At 31.5% G+C, this 14,147-nt stretch overlaps 1 long non-coding RNA gene across 1 annotated transcript in view; it reads left to right on the top strand.

Annotated features, from left to right (window-relative positions):
* Positions 1-13,935, top strand: part of LOC127716204 (uncharacterized) — a 66,948-nt gene extending 53,013 nt beyond the window's left edge. The window contains exon 4 of the long non-coding RNA XR_007988801.1: positions 13,790-13,935. This is a non-coding gene — a long non-coding RNA (uncharacterized LOC127716204). The remainder of the gene's footprint in view (positions 1-13,789) is intronic.
* Positions 13,936-14,147: the final 212 nt, after the last annotated feature.

Here is a 14,147-nt window from a genome sequence, read left to right as displayed (position 1 = left end):
TGAACTACATAAACAGACGACAACTACTGTACATCAGATTCCTGACTTAGGACAGGTGTAAACATTTGCAGCGGGACTGTTTTTAGGAACGTCTGTATTGAAAAATGTACAGGAAAAATGTCGTTTTATTTTAAGGTTAATTGAAAGGATAAAATAATATTGCAAAGACATGGATGCTGCAAAACCAATGCTCATTTAAGAAATAATCCCACCTTTAGTTAAGGAAGTTAAAAAAATAAGTGAAAAATTTTGATATTTTTCATGAAATATGCATAAAAGGGAGTGTGACAGGGTGTCATTCTACCCCCGTAACTTTTTATTTTCCCTGGAAACATATCTTTATTTTTTTATGACTTGTAGCATGGATATAAAGTATTTTATATACCAATTTAAAAAAAAAATTCATTGACACAATTTTTTTTTTTTTTACTTTTAAAATATTTTTTTAGCAAAATTTTACACAAGACGGCAACAGGCATATTACAAAAAAGGGTAGCCATTTTGAAAAAAATATTTTTTTTTTTTTAAATATTATGTCTAAAATATTTCAAAATATTCATTTATCATATTGTTCTGAGAAAAAGTAAAAAAAAATATATATATCTTTTTTTGCAGGTACCTTTATAGCTTAAAAATGGCCAAAAAATGACATTTTTAGGACTGCAAAGGGAGGTAACTTTTTCAAAGAATATTTCTAAAAATAGCCTGGAAACCTATTCTCAAATTTTGATATTTTGTTAGGTACACCCCAATGAACAATATATGGGAAATTTAAGAAAGTTCATTGGCTAGATTTTTTTGGCCTACAGTGTCCTTCTCTACCTTAAAGAGACACTAATTGTCGAAATGCGCATCCGGTGCAGTACATTTTGTACCCTTAATGTTAAGACCAGTGATACATAGATTACGTAATAAATAATGCATATCTTAAGGTTTGTCCTGTCGTATAACACCTATGGTGTCAGAATCGATCAAATGAAAAAGTAACTAATAGGGAGATCTTTCTTTAGGTCAGATCTGACACCACGGTGTGTGTTATACGACAGGACAAACCTGAAGATATGCATTATTTATTAACATATTATTTTACGCAAATATTTTCAGGTAATGTATCCTATTTTTTCAATCTCATAGAAATGGGATATTCATTTGTGAAGCATTCAGGTATAAAAACGCCTTCAGGTCACTTTTAATGTGAAATACAACTCACGTATTAATCTAGATATAAACGTTTGATATCACACACCAGTAACAATATTATAAGTGCAGTAATTGAATGGAAATTGTACTGTAAAACCCCAATTGACAACTACACTCGAATTAAATGTTTAAGTACTCTTCATTTCAATCAGGGTAAATAATGACCCGACGAAGGTCATTATTTTATGCCTTGAAGCACATTTTATCGAATCTTGATAAGTCCGGGTAGTTTTTAAAAAGAATGACTTGTCGTCCTGTAAGAAAATAACTCCATATAGGAACATTAACAGAATTTACATAGCGTTTACATGTACTTTTAATGCCACTTAACGTACATTAATTGTAAAAAAATATCACCAATCAGTACAATTCTTACCCATACCTTTTCAGTCCATAGTTATATGCATGTTTTCAGTTACAATGAGAAACAAATATTTTCAGGACTGAAAACTTTAGCCATCTTACATTCGAGGTACTGAGCGAACCCCATAATATCATTGAATTCGTAATTTTTATGGAAATTTTGAAGAATTATAGTTGTTTCCCTTTGACTTACAAGTTGAACTAGCTATTGGAGTTAACTATATTTCCAAACATGATTTTCCAGATATAGGGGGATAAATGGAATGTATTATATCGTTTTTCATGGCTAATACATCTTTCCATTTTCTACTGGTATGCTCCGCCCCCTTAGCAACACATGGCAATCCAGTATCCTAGGTCAAGCTAATCAACAACATGGCGGTAATTATGAAAATTGAGAGATAAATTTATGACATTTTGATGAAATTATGTCTATGTATACTGAATAAAAAGAAACAGTAGTAGAACTATTGCCAATTTCAAGCTATTGGATTACCCTCATTCCCCTAAAAATGCAGTTTAACAACTATATGTATAATATAACATTGCATGATTGATATTCATTGATAAATTGATATGATAAATTACAGGATTAAGTAAGCATGGCTGATGAATGCTGATAAGCGTGTTTATTGTGTAAACACACGCAGCATGGAGCAACTTGTAAAACACGCATCATTGCTCCAGAAGTTATTAGAACGTTTATGAAATTACAAGAAAACATGTTTTTTTTTTGTATATCCATAGATAACTTATGATTATCAAAATTCCTATCACTAAGTAAAGAAATGAAGAACAAAAGAAAATTAATTTATTATATGCTTAATACATGAATACTTGGTCTTTGTTTTAAATTTATATACAACTCTTGTTTTTAACAGGAATCCTTGCACATTGTACTCGCCATTTTTTTCAAATTCAGAAAATAAAATACATCCGGTACTTCTCACTTCCTTTCCGTTTATTGTAATTTATATTAAACATTTGAAGAAGGTCAAGTACAATCAGCAAATACTCCCACAGTAGACCAAAGTCATATCAAAATTAAACATTTTCTCACTTTTTGCATAGCATCTATTGAAATATATTTTTTTTTATTATTATTGGAGTTTCCCCTCTGTCTTATAACAAAATGCTAGCAATTACAAACATCAATACTTTCATTTTTATACATTTTGTACACACAAAGATTACAAAAACATAATTCACTACATCATTTCATTCCAAGCAGACTTTCATATCAGTAACTTTAATTTCCATCTCATTCCAATGAGGTTGTATATAACTGTTCAACCAGATTAATTTAAGGTAGGTAAACTTAAACTACCTCTAAAATAATTTGATTGTTAAAGAACATGAAATAGGTCTTATACAAATATGATGTGGAAAATTTTGTAAATCTGTCAATCCAAAAGATGATAAATACACCCTTAAGTTTTCAGTTTATACTGCTTCCAGGTACAAATATTTTAATATTTGAATAAAGTAATTATTCATGATTCTTTGTAATTGAAATTGGAAAGGTGTCAATTACTTTTTTGTTGAATCTTTACTATATTATAATTGTAATTTCCAGAAATTATCCATACTAACTTGCATGTTTTATTGTATAAATCTTTAAAAATTAATGAAACAAACATCAATTTCATCTCAATGTGTACACCAATTGAAATCTCGTGTTTCAGAATATATATTTTTAAAGGCAATACGCACTGCCATTATAGTCCTTTTTAATTGAGTTATAAATAACTTTCATACTTTGGAACAATCTTTTTATTTTGTTTCTAGTTGACAAATTGACCTTCCCCTACCCTCTTACATTGATTCCTTTCCCAAAAACTATATTCTGGACGTTTAAATTGTGAAAATTTCAAGAAATGTCAGATCAAATTTACTGTTTAGATACGAATGTTTGAACGAGGTTATGGCCGACAACACGTGCTGCTACCAAATGTTTACACATGTGGTAAATTAAACACATGTAATTTGTCAATTAACTGATGATTGACAGGAAAGTGGAAAGGTGTATTCTTTCGTGAAATAAAACGACAAATATGACAACATGAATATAGTCACATGATAGTCACCCGTGAGTTGGTCCTAAAATTAAAACATTGGCTTAAACCGTCATTAATCTTGGGGTCACAAATGTTGATGATACAACACCAATATTGTAAATGCTGATATTGCAAACCCCAGACAAAACCCATATTGTTGACTTAGTAACTGAATGTCACATTAAATGCACCCTAGTTACAATGCATATTGTCAGTTTGTGTGCCAATGGTAAGAATGACCATTAATACACATATTATATAATACGCCATGTATCAGCCGTTTTACAATACAATTAAAGTTATCTGTACAAACCAAAACTGTATGTGTCAATTACTCCAGTTACCTATAAAACCAACACATTGTTCTACTTAATTATTTGTCATATACTAATGTAATGTTCAATGAACCATCATTTTCTGAGTATACATTATTTTTTTTTTTAATTAGATATGTTAGTGGAATTGTTGTTTATTTGCAATGAGAATTGGAGACATTTTAAATAAGTCTTTCGAATTTCAAATTACCAACATAGATCATTGCCATTAATCCCCAAACAAGAAACTCCCACCCCCTTAAAAAAAAAATAACCGACACTAAACATGCTAAATAAGAATTTAAATCAACAAAAACCCGGTTCTGCAAGGTCCTCTCAGAATGATCAATAAGCACATTTCATATATTTGTTTTCATTACTGAAGTATGCTCAATATGCATTGGATAACAAGTTTAAATCTGCAGCAATGTGTACATGAAATAAGAAACTGATATTGCCAGGTATTTTTGGAATTGTTTGATAAAATGAATTAAAATCCCACATGCTGCTCAATGTTTGCGCATGTCAGTGATTGAAAACAGTTTAAATATATCTTAAAAGTCGAATAGTTTTATGCAGCAAAATCAGATCTGTTTGATCAAACTATACGATTAGCTCCATGAGACTCATCCGCACTAGACGTAAACAAAGATTGAAGACAAATACGAAGTTTAAGAGCATTGTGTACCATTGACTTCCCCCCTCCCCCGAAAAAAAAGAAGAAAGAAGCCCAACATTCGCGTTTTGTACCACTAAGGCATTATATGCCTTGGATAAAATAAAATTAAAATTGTATAATGAGTCAATTGCGATGGGATGGTCATGAAATTGTCATCAATATATAGGTATTTGTAACATGTGCTACGTTTATTCTGTAATTATCCAACAATATATTTGGGTTTTTAAAAACAAATATTTCAGCTTGTCTTCGTCTTGAAGTTAGATCGATCAATGATGTTTAAAAAGTTTTTTATTGTTACAGGAGCAAGATAGAATAGATATGTCTTTCGTAAGTATATCTTTATGCATATCGTTTAAAATATCTAAAGACCATCATTAAAAGCAGCTGGTTGTTACTGCATAATATATTTTAGATTGCCTTCTGTTATCATCCGCATACAAACAGAGTCCGGCTGATCACGAAATAACTGGACCTTTCTTTGTAAACAATTAACGATTTAGAGAATTGTCAACGAAAAGTCCAAATTATTGTCAAGTTTTCGGATATATGCATATACGAACTATGCCAGAGCATGAAATATCACGATGCAAATCAAAAAAACTATATCTGAATGGATCAAAGTTGTCAGGTCAGGACTAAGAGCATTACAAATCTAGCACACAAGTTAAAGACTCTTTATGTAAGCTGACGTTGTGGATAATTTTTCTTTTCTCTAATTGAGTAAAGATTTTTAAAACAACTATGTTGTACCGGTATTTGTTAAAATATAATTGTGGTTCTTTAGTTAGACATTGCAATGAAATAATTATTATTTGCAATGTCTAACTAAAGTATAATATTTCAAAGCAAACTGTTAATCCAACATATAGCACTTTATCATTTACGAATCAAGCCTTCTCCTCTAAAAATGTCTTGCTTCAAAGAAGAATTTTACTTTATAAAGCACCGCATTGATTCAAATACATAAGCAACAAGCATAATAATATATATATATATATATATTATATTATTAAGGTCTTTACTTTTCCAAAAGGTAAAGGCCTAACTGTATTTTTTCTGATTATTATTAAGGTCTTTCTTTTTAGAAAATGGAATCTTGCTGTATTTAATATTTTTATTCTAATTATGTCGTATCTTTTTCCAAAAGATATATACCTTACTGTATTTCTTCTTATCATCCCTTTCCAAAAGAGAATCTTTATTAGGTGTTTCCACTTTTCTGTGGAAAGACCTATTGGTTTTCTTCTGATTATTATTTTTTTTTTCTTCCGCCTAATTTTTCTTCTTGCGTAGTTTTGTTGTTTCATAAGATGTCGCTTAAATATTTGGAATATGATATCGTATAGTTTATACGCTTTGAAAACTGACAACCGCGTAACTAAATACCTTACGTTGTAAGAGTTATATTCCCAAACACTGTTTTTCTTGTGGCCACTACTCCTTCGCAACCGTAAAAGATTACAACAAATTTATTTTACCAAATTGCTCGTTACATCTTCAGGATTAGGATTTTTATTTTGACCGAAGCTATCCGGAGACTCCATATGAGAGTTATTCCCCCTTATGTATTTGATATAAGTGATATGCGTTTCTAACTGGTAAACCATAAGTGATATTGGCCTAGGGTCTTTGGATTTGAGGTCCTTGGTAAAAAAAAAAAGAAAATTAGGTCAAGGTCAAAGGTCAAGGTCATATTCTAAATTTTGATTTTGGCTTATTCTCACTTCTTTTCAAAGACCGTATAAGATATCGACAACATATTATTACTAAATTGTTAGTTGCGACATGTCGTAACACATACATTTTGGTTTAAAGGGTGCGCTAACATTAAATAAGAGTTTTCTCCCCTCTTGTATTTAAAAATACGCGTATGGTAATATAACTCATTAACAATATATAATTAAGACTTAGGGTCTTTTGATTTGAGGTCCTTGGTTAATGACCTAGAAATTGATCTCAAGGTCAAAAGTAAATTTGACGTTCTAGATTTTGACCTTTGCTTTTACCTCATATGTATACATGATAAAGCCATGGGACTTTTTGCATAAGGTTGCAAGTCATTTGACCTTGGAAAATCCAACCGGAAGTGACCTTGTGTAAACCGGAAGTAGCTATTTTTTATACTTATTTAAAATAAAAGTATATAGAACCATATATTTTTGGAATCAGTGTCAAGTCAACATTCAAATTATACCGGAAGTAACATATTTCAAACCGGAAGTGACAAATTATCTCCCTTATTTAAAAAAAAATGTATAGAAACCATATATTTTTGGAATCAGCGTACAATAAGCTATCAATTGACGCTGGGAATGACATTTTAAACCAAATTTTAATATTTTCATTTCATAATAGATCTTTATGGGTGGAAAGAAATATTGTATTTTTAATTGTATTTCTTTTCATTATATTATTCAGGTTTTTCCTTTTTCAAAAAGGAAAGACCTTCTGTACTGATTCTCATTTTGAATGTCTTTCCTTTTCCAGAAAAGAATTCTTACAATATTTCTTCTTATTATATTATCAAAGTCTTTCCTTTTCCATAAGGGACCTTCTTGCATTGATTTTCATAGAACTATTAATGTCTTTCCTTTTCCAAAAGGAAAAGACCTAATTGTATTTGTTCTGATTCGTATGAAGGTTTTTTTATTCTTTTTCAAAAGGAAATCCTTTATATATTTATTCTCATTATATAATTAAGGTCTTTCCTTTTCCCAAAGAGGATCCTTATTGTGTGTCCTCTCATTATATTTTTTAGGTCTTTCCTTTTCTTAAACGGAAATACCTTACTTATTGGTTTTTTTATTAAGGATTTCCTAATTGCATTTCTTCTCATTATATTATTAATTTTTTTTCCAAAAGGAAAAGAATAAACGGTATTTGCTCTTATTATTATTAGGTCTTTCCACTTTTCTGTGGAAAAACCTATTGGTTTTCTTCTGATTATTATTTATATTATTATCATTTTATTTGTTTCTTCGTCCGCCACATTTTTTGTAACGGTGCTTTTTTGTTTCGCAACATGTCGCTTAGATTTTTGCATATAATATCGAACAGTTATTACAATTTTGAAACTGACCCTGTTAAGCCGAACACTTTTTATTGTGAGAGTTATCTTCCCAAACACTGTTTTTCGTGTGTACAAATCTCCGTTAAAGATTACGATAAAATTATTTTCCCAATTTGCTCATTATATCCTCAGGATCTTAGAAATAATTTTGACTGAAGCGGTCCGAAAACTACATATGGGAGTTATTTTCCTTTTGTATTTTTAATAAGAAAAATGTAGTTGTAACTTGTAAACCATAAGTTTTAGAGACCTAGGGTCTTTGGAATTGAGGTCATTGGTCCAAATAAAGAAAAGGTCAAGGTCAAAGGTCAAGGTCATGTTCTAAAGTATGAGCTTGGCTTATTTTCGATTCTTTTCAGAAACTGTATGAGATATCGACAAATAATTTTAACTAAATTGTTAGTTGCGATATGTCATAACACATACATTTTGGTTGAAAGGGTGCGTAAATATTAAATGTGAGTTTTAGTTTTCATGTTCACACTTTGTGTCATCCTGTCAGTCGTAAAGTTTGGTCGGTCCAGAGTCTGCCCAAAACCTACGAACCTTGTTATGGGATGAACACCGTACCAATAACAGGTAGAAAAAAAAACGCTAGGTTTTATTTTTCTCGAATTTTTATAAATGACATAGTAAATTATATAGAATACATTTGGTCCAATCAATGGCTTGTTAATTCTAACCCTTACAAAACAGAAATAATGAACATCTAAAAAAGCAAGATTAACCTCATCATCCATCAGATTATATGAATAAAAATAGCATAAAAGAATCACACAAACATTTATGGGTTATGATAATACGACGATATCTAGAATAATCATTTAAAAATGATTTTTGTTAAATCTATTCCATAATTATTTCCGGGAGCTGAGGTTTAAATTCAAAAGAATGGTTTCAGAAACTATTTATTTTATCTTTTATACGGCCAGTCTTAAAATATGGTGATATTGTCGACGATAATATCCCTGGTTATTTGACAACAACTTTAGAACATTTGCCACTAGAAGCAGTAAGAATTGTGACAGGTGGTACAAAGATAACTACAAGACAATTTCTGTACGATGAAACGCTCGGGGTAGTATCCATGTCTGAATTTTATGTAAAATTGTACTACACCATTGTTATCATTTTCTTAATTATTAATAAACACTGTTTAAACTGAAATTAACTGATGTCAGTTGATCATTAAAATTCAGAAACCGTAAGTCGTAGACACCTTTAATCTTTGCCAATCGTCATCAATCATGTCACCTAAGCATATCTCAAGGTCAAATGTAAACGTTGACCTTGATCTTTGACATTATACCTTGCAAGTGTTATGGGATTATCTCAGTAATCTTTATAGACACAGAAATATTGCATAGTTGGGTCATTAAGGCGTGACTTTAATACTTTCCCGTAAGGGGCATCACCTCTGTTTACAGTTTTTAACCCTTAAACTTAAGTATCTTACCCTAGGGTCTACTGCAATTACATTAGAGAACAATGACCTTGATATAGAACAGAAGGTAAAAGGTCTAAGTCATGTCCCTGATACTGAATTACATATTATGACACTATTATAAGGGTTATAAGTGTGTTTTAAAAGATTTTTAGGTTGTCCTTGACCTTTGACCAAACACCTAGTTATGAGATTTCTCTGAAATCATTTCACTAATAAAGGAGAAAAGCAAAATGTCAGGGTCGTTAAGGCACAACTTGCATTTTGACCGCAAAGTTTTGATTATTCAGCTTTCAGTATATGGCATAACCTCCGTTAACATTTATGAAAGCGCAAATTAGATTATTTACTCTTACACAAAGGGTCCAAAACCTATGTAGTAGTTTACTATGATATCATTGACAAATGACCTTGACAGTTTACAAGGTCAAAGATCAGGGTCATGTCCATGATAGCAAATGATGTGTTTTTAATCTTATTTTAAGGACTTAATGTGTGTTATGAAGAATGTTTTAAGCTAAACTTGATCTTTGATGTTATTCCTTCCAAAGAAATATCTAAGAACTTATTTTCCTAGTAAGTGCATCTCTGCATTATTTCGAAAGTAGCTAATTATATCCCTAATTACATGCTAAAGGTTTTTTTCTTCTGCTAAATTTTCGCAATATGTCACTGAGACGTTTTTTACATTGAATTTTACAGTTTCTGTCAATCTGATCATGCTTAACTGACCAATATATTTGTAAGAGTTATCTCCCTATACTATGATAATAGTGGTTTTGCATCTCATCTTAGACACATTTGTTTCCAAATTGTTTGTTATATCCTTCTTCAGCTTTGGTTTATTTCAGTCGAAGCGATCCTTTGACATTTTACATAAGTTATCTGCCTGTCACTGTTGAATTGGTATGATAGCGTTTATCATAAACAGTAAGTCGAAAAGACCTCAGGTCTTTAATTTAAAATCCTTCAGTCATAAGTTGAAAAATAAAGTCAACTCAAAGGTCAAGGTCGTAATCTATAATTTGTTTTCCTTTGTTTTTGCTTGCATCTCCCTCAAACTGTAAAAGTTCCGTACAAAAAAAACGGATGCAAAATGTTTGGGTTTTTGAAGGAAGGAAATGCTACATTCGGTCCAAAGCTATCTGATGACATCCTACAGGTGTTATAGCCCCTTTAATGTTATGTTAATGCTTATTGATTATATTGCATACTGGTACATGGAAATGCTATTGGGTCCTCAGCAAAGGGTAAGGTGACATATCATACAAACTTGAACACAAGAAGAGGCCCTTTTTTAAAAGAAAAGAACTGAGAAAGTATATCTGTGGAATCAGCATACAGTAACAAAAAATAAATGACACCAGAAATTACCCTTTTTATACTGCAAGCAACTAATTATCACACTTATAAGAACGAAAAGTTCATAGAAACCATATGCCTTTAGAATCAGTGTAATATAAGCGTTCTTCATTTTTGAACCAGAACTGGCTGATTATTTCTATTATTACAAGAGAAAGCACGTATAAATCACTGTTTTAATCAGTGTGAAATAACAACAATATAAATAGAGAAAACCACAATTTCAACAGCAATACAATAGCATTTCATTATTATGACAAAATTGTATTTAATGTATGTCAACAATAACGACAACAACAAAATTATGGACAATTTCAATGTACACCAAGGACTTCATTTCAAAATAATGTTTGTAAAAAAGCGTTACCCTTACACATTTTATTACGTTTATAGTGATCGTGTTTTAAATCTGTTTGACATGTTTTTATAATAGCAATAATTTACTCTCTCTCTCTCTCTCTCTCTTTCTGCTTGGTTCGATAACTTATATATGAATTATTTTCAGACGGAACTTGCACACTGGAATCGCAAATTAGATGTAGACAAGGACTTCATAATAAAGGGTCGTTGCAAAGTTATAGAAGAAGCGGAGAAACCAGGGTATGCATATCTTAATGCTGATTTTGTGATTAAAAAGTACAGATTTAAAATTGCTTTGATATTAAAACGTAATGGCCAATTACAATTATATTCTATAGTCAACTTCACTGTCCTTTTAATCTACTTGGATCATTTTATCTATCTAGAATTATTCATTTATTTATTTTGCTATTTGCATGATGTGTGTTTATGAACTATTTCCATATATCCAACCCTTTAACTAGAGCTGATCAGCTTTCATTCCGGAAGTACACATTCATAATGATTATACGCACCCATCAGTTATATTCATGAATTGAGAAGATGAGTATTCCTAATCAATTAAAAATAATTCTTGAAGCTTTGATTATTATTGCACTTGAATATATACAAAGTAGTTTTGCCATTACAATTTACATGTTAACCCTGTCGAGCTCCAGTGTCTATGGATATTTTTGCTAGCCATGACATTATGCAGTTTCTGTGTTAATTTTTACCCATGTTCTCTGCCCATAGGGTGATTAAATACATTATTGTCAAGATATTGAAATATTTTGCGACTGCAATACAAGCTAGTGAAAGATCATTGTAGCTATAAATCTAGGATGAAACCGCCATTTTCTATATAATTGATGCCTCAATGCTCTTCAACTTTGTACTTATTTGGCTTTATAACTATTTTGATCTGAGCGTCACTAATGAGTCTTGTGTAGACGAAACGCGCGTCTGGCGTATTAAATTATACTCCTGGTACCTTTGATAACTATTTACATCACTGGGTAGATGTCACTGCTGGTGGACGTTTCGTCCCCGCTGTATCACAAGCCCAGTAGTCATCACTTCGGTGTTGACATGAATATCAATTATATGGTCATTTTTATAAATTTCCTGTTACAAAATATTAAATTTTTCAAAAAACTAAGGATTTTCTTATCCCAGGAATAAATTAAATAAGCCGTATTTGGCACAACTTTTTAGAATTTGGGCCCTCAATGCTCTTCAACTTTGTACTTATTTGGCTTTATAACTATTTTGATCTGAGCGTCACTGATGAGTCTTGTGTAGACGAAACGCGCGTCTGGCGTATTAAATTATAATCCTGGTACCTTTGATAACTGTTTACACCACTGGGTCGATGCCACTGATGGTGGACGTTTTGTCCCCGAGGGTATCGCCAGCCCAGTAGTCAGCACTTCGGTGTTGACATGAATATCAATTATATGGTCACTTTTATAAATTTCCTGTTACAAAACTTTGAATTTTTCGAAAAACTAAGGAAGTTCTTATCCCAAGAATAGATTTCCTTAGCCATATTTATCAAAACCTTTTGGAATTTTGGGTCCCCAATGCTCTTCAACTTTGTACTTATTAGGCTTTATAACTATTTTGATCTGAGCGTCACTGATGAGTCTTGTGTAGACGAAACGCGCGTCTGGCGTATTAAATTATTATCCTGGTACCTTTGACAACTATTTAGACCACTGGGTCGATGACACTGCTGGTGGACGTTTCGTCCCCGAGGGTATCACCAGCCCAGTAGTCAGCACTTCGGTGTTGACATGAATATCATTAATATGGTCATTTTTATAAATTTCCTGTTACAAAACTTTGAATTTTTCGAAATACTAAGGATTTTCTTATCCCAGGAATTGATTACTTTAGCCGTATTTGGCACAACTTTTTGGAATTTTGGGTCCTCAATGCTCTTTAACTTTGTACATATTTGGCTTTATAACTATTTTGATCTGAGCGTCACTGATGAGTCTTGTGTAGACTGCACCAGATCTGGAATATGACTATTGTTTTCCATTTGTTTGAGTTTTTGCAATTTCTGCTTTGAAAGTTCGGTATTATTGTTATTTTTAACTGTCAAAAGAAATGTAGAAAATTTAAGGGACTCTTGGGATAACATATTATGTACAAGTGTAGCTGCATAGCCCTATTTCCCGGAACTCTTTTAAAAATGAGCAAATAAGTTTATCAAAATGTTTTACATATACCAGAAGAATAAAGACATAATCAATTATATTTAGCAAAAGATATATAACTATTTTAATGATGTTTACTTGTAAATAACAGCATAGTGCACAAACACAATAGGACCGACATAATATTAGTGCAAATGTGTACAAAGTGTCACCAAAGGGACGTAAATTGTAACTTACTACCTGCACCGATTCGCCGGAAAGACAGATCGAAGTGGCACTTTTGCGTGTAACAGCATATTTCATGGCACACAGTTCATAAAATGCCTCATCATATAATTCTAATTCATCATATGTATCCAAAAAGGTAAGGAAGAAATTTCGAACTCTTTATTTGAAAACTTCGGTACGACGGGTGACCAATTCGGTCTTTAAGACTTTGTATTATAATTCAGTAAGTATACGCAGTTGTTGTGTACAACGTACAGCGTGTTTTGATTTTATTTGATAGGACGTTTTTAGGAAATCGAGTCGTCGCATCATGCTGTACTTGAGCTGAACTCTATACCCTTTAATTACGAATTGGAATATACTGCTTCTTTCTTTAATTGTTTCTCCAGCTGAAATTCATATATCATGCTATTGTATTTTTCCAGTGTGTATTTATGAATTTTTAACATCGAGAAAAACTGGATTAATTTGTAAAACATTTTTACGTTCATATGAGTATCATGATATTATATATATATATATACAAAGAGCCCTTCTGAATTTTTTTTTGTTTTCATTTTAGCGGATATTCAATTAACTTCCAGCAAACTAAAGACGAACAGAACGGCATTATTTTGCATTTCAATCCAAGAGCTCCATCGCAGTCTCTTGTTTTGAATACACTTCAAAATGAAAACAATCAAAAAAAATGGGGTCATGAGAAAAAGATTGTGGATAACAGCGTCTAGGAAACTTTTTTTGTGAATGAACCCAGCTGAAAGTTAGACCTCTAGCAGAAAACTTGATTAGTCTGTCTGTGAATGGCGAATTCCTAACTGAATATGAATGCACAGGCAAAAGGATTACAGATGCCAAATTCTTAGTTTACTCACCATCTATTTTAATTCAGCCAGAATAAAGAAATCAGGGAATCCGTTAAG

The sequence above is a fragment of the Mytilus californianus genome, unplaced genomic scaffold, assembly GCF_021869535.1.
Source record: "Mytilus californianus isolate M0D057914Y unplaced genomic scaffold, xbMytCali1.0.p SCAF_9, whole genome shotgun sequence".
NCBI lineage: Eukaryota > Metazoa > Mollusca > Bivalvia > Mytilida > Mytilidae > Mytilus > Mytilus californianus.
This window is presented reverse-complemented; position numbering and strand designations above follow the sequence as displayed.